The following is a 7,106-nucleotide window of genomic DNA, read 5'->3' as shown; positions in this document are numbered from 1 at the left end:
AAAATTAAACAAGTGCAAAATGAGTGAAACGGAGGGAAAAGGAATTCTGTGGAACAGCTACTGCACAAAGTGTGTAGACTGGCAATGATGTTTGCTAGCTGTATGTTCAGTGGGAAGTCACAGCTTTTTGACAAGTGGTTTTTTAGGAGGTATATGTATCACTCATGCACGTTTGAAAATATGAACATCTTCAGGCGTGAGGACTTGTGGAACTGGGAGTGGGGCATTTGCATCCTGCTCTTCATGGTTCCTGTTTCTCGGCTTCTGCACTTCTGTGGTTGAGCAGACTTTCATCCTATAGGTATCAAATCATGTTCTGATTAAGACTGCAATGTGTCTACACTATAAGAAGTAGCTATTGGATGGTAACTGTTGTGCTCGAGCCTTATACAGTATATTGACTGCAGATGACTAACAAGATTCAGAAATTATCCAGGGATTCTATTTCAGAAACTAACCTCAAAGGTTGCAGTCCTAAACACATTCACATGCAGAGGATCAAATTATGGAAAGTTTTGCTCGTTATAGGCAAGGAATCTTGGAAGTTGAAGTGTCACCCCAGTTAGGGTCCAATCCTATCCAACGTTCCATTGCCAAGGCAACTGCATCAATGTTGCATTTACTGCATCCTGCAGTGAGGGGGGGCAGAACAGAGGGCTCCTTGCTTTAACGGAACATTTATTCCCTTAGCTTGGGGCTGCATTGGCACTGGAAAGTTGGATAGGATTGGGCCTTTTGTTGCCTAATCTATGGAAGACACAAAAATGGAAGAAAATGCTTGAAACTCATAATTACAGCACAATGTTCTGTGTACAAATTCTTCCAGTTCCTCCAGCCTGTAATAGCTTTGTTCTGGTATTGCACATTGGAGTGAATTGTGGGTATTGTATGGGGGTAAAAACAAATACTGTATGCCTAACGTATTCAGTATACAATGGAAAAATGTCTAGTGTGAATATGACCAACAAGCATTTGAGAATGCTTGAGCTCAGTTGTGCTCATCACTGAGCCAGAATTGACTGCAGCTGTCCAGAAAGCTGCCTTGACCAGAGTCAGCCCATTCAGCCATCTAGCCTGTTGACACTAATGCTCCAGGGTTTCAGACATCATCATCATCATAAACTTTATTTATATCCCGCCCTTCTCCCCAAAGGGACCCAGTGCGGCTCACAACATATTAAAAACAGATTAAAAACATAATTTAACCACAAATAAAAACATATTAAAAACACTTTAACATATACCCATAAAAACCATAGTCAGATAAAAAGTCAGATAAAAGGAGCAAAACGTAGCAAATCAGAGGAATCAGGCCTGTAAAAATACTAAAAGATACAGAAAAGATGTTTAAAAAGGCCATGCACTCAGAAGGCTTCTTTAAACAAAAATGTCTTCAGGCCTCGCCGAAAAGTCTCAAGAGAGGGAGCCATTCTCAAGTCAAGGGGAAGGGAGTTCCATGATGTTGGTGCCACTACTGAGAAGGCCCTATTTCTTGCCGCCGCCCCACATACCTCCTTAGGCGGCGGCACTTGTAAAAAGGCCTTCTCTGATGACCTAAGAGGACGAGCTGGATTGTACGGAAGTAGGCGATCTCTGAGATACACTTCAGACATGAATTTTTCTCTGCCTTACCTACCTCTGCCAGGGGTTGAACCTGCAGCCTTTGCATGCAAATCAGGTTCTCTATCACTGAGCTATGTCCACATCTGATACATACATCAGGAGTAACTTGATGGCAAACCTGGGGTTTGTTCCGTGTAAATTTAGAAATGGCCTGGGTGTCAGGCATGTTTTAATAAAGCCCAGGATTTCTTTCACAACTTTGCACCTACTAGATTATAGAACTACTGCACTGGTACAACATCTCTGGAGGATTTGAGTGAAGGGTCTGATAGTGTTGGACCTGAAAAGCCTGAATCGTCTGTTTGGATCTTAGACGCTTTCTAACATTTCCAAAAGAAATTCATATGTAATACATAATGTAATGCATTCAGATGCCAAAAAAAAATGCCGTATCCATGTATATTCATGCCAAAAGCAGTTGTGCTGGCCTGGCTTCCACTGTAGGATTGTGTAAAGATCCAGAAACCAGAATTCCATGGCCAGTTATAAGCCTGGCTGGCTCTCTTCAGTTCTGGTTGCTGGTTTGTAGTTCCAGTGGACATTAGAGAGACTTGCTTTAAAATCACAATGTTTTTGCTTTTTCTTTACTGAGTACATAACATTTTTTGATAATCTCAAGAAGAGATTATAGTTGATGTTAAAAGTACACAATAACAGCATTGAAAAATAAAGAAGAAACATTACTTCATCAGTCAAAATGAAGGGCTTCTACATCTTGAAGCAATATACCCTTATCTTGAAAGAATTTGCTGTGTGTGCTGCCTCACAGGGAAGGGGTGTGTCAAGGCCAGGAAGGGGACAAGTATTGGCAGCCATAGTGCCTCCAATATCCTGTTCCCCTTCCCGACCTTGACCTACCTTCCTGGATCCCACGTCCAAAATCTCTCGCACAGGTCCAAATTGACACATTTAGGCAATGGAAACTTACTCCTGGGCAAGGGAACAAGTGTCCTATTACCAGAAAGAGACGTATGGGACTGCCCCTCCTGACATGATGCACAGGTGTGGCTGCATCCATGGGGTGGTTGTGGTTTATATAGGATTGGGCTGTTAAGGATGGGCAAAATGTAATCAAGAGTGATGAGAAGTGGGAGACTTGTCAGCAGAGGGGTGGATCAAGGTGAGGAAGCCAAGATGAGCCAATATAAAAACGAGGAAGACGTTTCAGTAGTCAAGTTGAGAAATGAACAGGGCACAGAAAAGAGCTTTGTCTTCAGCAATCAGGAAAGTACGACAATATTGTAAAGGAAGAAGTGGTATGATTTGGTGACAGGCTGAATGTAGAGAATACAGAAGAGAGGACTCAAATATAAAGCCAAGTCTTGCTGCCCATTGTACAGAGTGGATGGTGAAATTCTAAATGGATAAGGAGAGAGTATGAGGAAGGCTCCAAAGGAAAAATGAGAAGTTTCATCTTGGTCGTACTAAGCCTGAAATGATAAGGAAGCATCCAAACTGAATGCTCCCAACACCAAATTGGGAGGCTCAGGATTGTGTGGAGAGAGACTGCTGTCATGATTACTGAGGTAGATGAAGGAAGCAAAACGTATTAAGGAGAAAATAAGGAACACGCACCCTATTCTCTAACACATTTACTTGGAATGTAACTCCACAGTCAGGGAATTAGAGGACAGGTCCTCTCATGGATTGAGAACTGGTTGAAGGCCAGGAAACAGAGAGTGGGTGTCAACGGGCAATTTTCACAATGGAGAGAAGTGAAAAGCGGTGTGCCCCAAGGATCTGTTCTGGGACCGGTGCTTTTCAACCTCTTCATAAATGACCTGGAGACAGCGGTGAGCAGTGAGGTGGCTAAGTTTGCAGATGACACCAAACTTTTCCGAGTGGTGAAGACCAGAAGTGATTGTGAGGAGCTCCAGAAGGATCTCTCCAAACTGGCAGAATGGGCAGCAAAATGGCAGATGCGCTTCAACGTCAGTAAGTGTTAAGTCATGCACATTGGGGCAAAAAAATCAAAACTTCACATATAGGCTGATGGGTTCTGAGCTGTCTGTGACAGATCAGGAGAGAGATCTTGGGGTGGTGGTGGACAGGTCGATGAAAGTGTCAACTCAATGTGCGGCGGCAGTGAAGAAGGCCAATTCTATGCTTGCGATCATTAGAAAAGGTATTGAGAACAAAACGACTAATATTATAATGCCGTTGTACAAATCTATGGTAAGGCCACACCTGGAGTATTGTGTTCAGTTCTGTTTGCTGCATCTCAAAAAAGACATAGCGGAAATGGAAAAGGTGCAAAAGAGAGTGACTAAGATGATTACTGGGCTGGGGCATCTTCCTTATGAGGAAAGGCTACAGCGTTTAGGCCTCTTCAGCCTAGGAAAGAGATGCCTGAAGGGGGACATGATTGAGACATACAAAATTATGCAGGGGATGGACAGAGTGGATAGAGAGATGCTCTTTACACTCTCACATAACACCAGAACCAGGGGATATCTGCTAAAATTGAGTGTTGGGAGAATTAGAACAGACAAAAGAAAATATTTCTTTACTCAGTGTATGGTTGGTCTGTGGAACTCCTTGCCACAGGATGTGGTGATGGCGCCTGGCCTGGACACCTTTAAAAGGGGATTGGACAAGTTTTTGGAGGAAAAATCCATTATGGGTTACAAGCCATGATGTGCATGTACAACCTCCTGATTTTAGAAATGGGCTATGTCAGAATGCCAGATGCAAGGGAGGGCACCAGGATGCTGGTCTCTTGTTATCTGGTGTGCTCCCTGGGGCATTTGGTGGGCCGCTGTGAGATACAGAAAGCTGGACTAGAAGGGCCTATGGCCTGATCCAATGGGGCTGTTCTTATGTTCTTATGGAATTACTACACATTTCAGATTTATTTCCATATACACTTGATTAGGGTTACAACCTGAAACTTAACAGTTTTCTAATGAACAAGAATTATAAGCTCAAGATGACTATTTCACCATCAGTTAAAGATCAAAAAACATTTGCTGGCTCAGTGTTGGGATTTCCACGTTTTAATCTGACAAATTATGGATAGTTTCATTTCATTAGTGAAGCAAACAAGTCAAACAGCCAGCAAGGTGCCTGTCGTGAGGACAGTATTTTGTCATACCATTATTTTATTTATTATAGTGTTGGAAATCTGGTCTCTAATACATATTGGTCATAGGTGCCCACTGCTTTCATATGCTGCAACATCAGTCTTGTATGAAGGCAACAAAATAATGTGATGCTTTATATTTATTTCTACCAAACAATTTAAATTTAGGATCATTAGGTGAGGGTTTTTTTTAGAAATAATATTTCAGAAAGCATCTTTGATATTTCCCAAATGTGTTTTTGCCACAGCAGTAGGACTAATCAAAAATTGGTTCAGACATACAACTCTGCCTTCACAGGTTAAAAAAAATTATCCATAACTTTTCTATTTGTTATGTACAAAAGCACCTGAAATAGGAGCAGGAAACAAAAAATATGGACAGGTGGCTACCAGTTTAAGCCTTTTTTCATAGTTGCATTCTCCTGCTTTAGATGTTTTGATTTTATATACTGCTTTGTTCTTTGTCAAATGCACATTGCTGTAAGCACTTTCAATGAAACTGCAATTAATAAATGCTAATAATTAAGAGCCTTTTTTAAAGTGGAAATTTCTGCATTCACCTTCCCTGTCAAGGCCCTTGCAGGGTGGTATACAGTGGTACAGGAGGCCACCAGAGCCAATACACATATTCTATTAATGAGGAATCTTCTTATATAATTGTAAGGATTATAAAGCACATTGCACTTTACAAGTAATAATAAAAATCTGTTTGACTTTTCTAGGTCCTGCTGTATTACTGCTGGGGAGATGTAGAATTTTTACAGGTGACTAAGTTGCAGATCATGATACATGATTCTGGCAGAAAAACTAGAGCAAGTCTAGAAAAACTTTAGGAAAAAAACAATGAGATAAAAATCAACTACTCAAATGGCATCTTGATTCAAGGGTTGTGGCCTATTGTGTATAAAACAATATTGTTCTCATTCATTGATAGTGTTCCACACTGATGTTGCTCTGTACCAACAAATGGCTAACAAAGGGAAACAAATCCACAAATGAACAGTTTCCTAGAGCACCAGTTATTTATTTCTTAGTGAATTATTTGATAGTAATACTATTAGTAAGTATCAATACTATAAGTTACTTTTACCAGCTTCTGAAGAATTACATAAGCTGAAGGGAACACACAAAAGTTGGGAATAGGTCAATAAAAAAGGACATAAGAATATCTTTTGCAGCTCATACAAGTATTTGCAAGCTCAGGGTAAAAAATGATGAAAGAACACCTTTAACAAAGCGTTTACGAATCCCAATAATTCAGATTTAAATTGTAAAATGAACATTAACAGTATAGTGTCTGTCTGTGTTTGTGTGTTTGTGTGTGTGTGCATAATTTTAAAAAAGCATAATTTTACGTTTGCTATTTGCTTTTAGGTGTTCAGGGTGTATAGGCTATCTTCCATATACCCGTTAAATTTCAAAATTACCTTTTTATTCCATTTTAATTTGTAGCAGACAAAATCCAAATTTCAGGCAAGTATTTTTTTATTAAGGCCACAGGCATCTATGGCTCTTGTCATGTTGTCTTAAGTGGCCGATAACACGCTGCCATCCGGCTTTCATTTCTACCATCAACATCCAGCCTTCATTTCTACCATCAACATTTGAAGAGTGATATCAAAACTTACATTTCAGCATTGCAACCTTAAAGCCAATCTCAGGCATTCCTATATCAATAGGATTGGCACATTTGTCATAAACTGAACAAAGTACTGACATTAGTGTTTCTGTTTCAATGTGTAGATACAAGAGATGATTGCTTAGACTATGTGCTAGCATATAAAATTTTAAAAGCTCAAGTTCAAAAAGGTAGGTTGCTCCATTGGTTCCAATTGCTCTATTGGTACAGAGGGATTTGCAATGATGCAGTGCTCTGAGAGAACTATGACCTGCGTATATCAGTAATGCACGTTAGCAGCTGACTGCAGCAGCTGAGTCCTTCAAAGTATGTACAAGTGTTTTGCTAGACTGACATATAGAACAGCATGTAACGGGTTTTAATACACAGCAGTTTTCCTGTTTATAATAACAGGAGATGTGGTATGTATGTCAGCTATTCTCTGGGATTCAGAAGTCCATACATACAAGACCTGCACATATCCTTTCTGTTTTCCAGCAGTTTTTCCTTCAGCAGCAACTGTGACAAAAGTGAAAGCCAAATCAAAAACTGCAGAAAATATCTGCAGGAACAGGAAATGCTTATTGTGTGCACAACACTGATCTCTGGATCACATTTGTTGAGAACAAATATGCATTGTAGTTGATGTAAATTGAATTCAATAGAACTACAGCTTTGAACTACAGCTTCGAAGGGAGATAGCAAAACAAGATTGCTGCAGAATGTAGTCATTTTAATGCAGCTTATTCCTGGTGAAGAAATATTCACAGGACTCAACAATAA

Source organism: Tiliqua scincoides, chromosome 4 (genome assembly GCF_035046505.1).
Source record: "Tiliqua scincoides isolate rTilSci1 chromosome 4, rTilSci1.hap2, whole genome shotgun sequence".
Classification (NCBI taxonomy): Eukaryota; Metazoa; Chordata; class Lepidosauria; order Squamata; family Scincidae; genus Tiliqua; species Tiliqua scincoides.
This window is presented reverse-complemented; position numbering follows the sequence as displayed.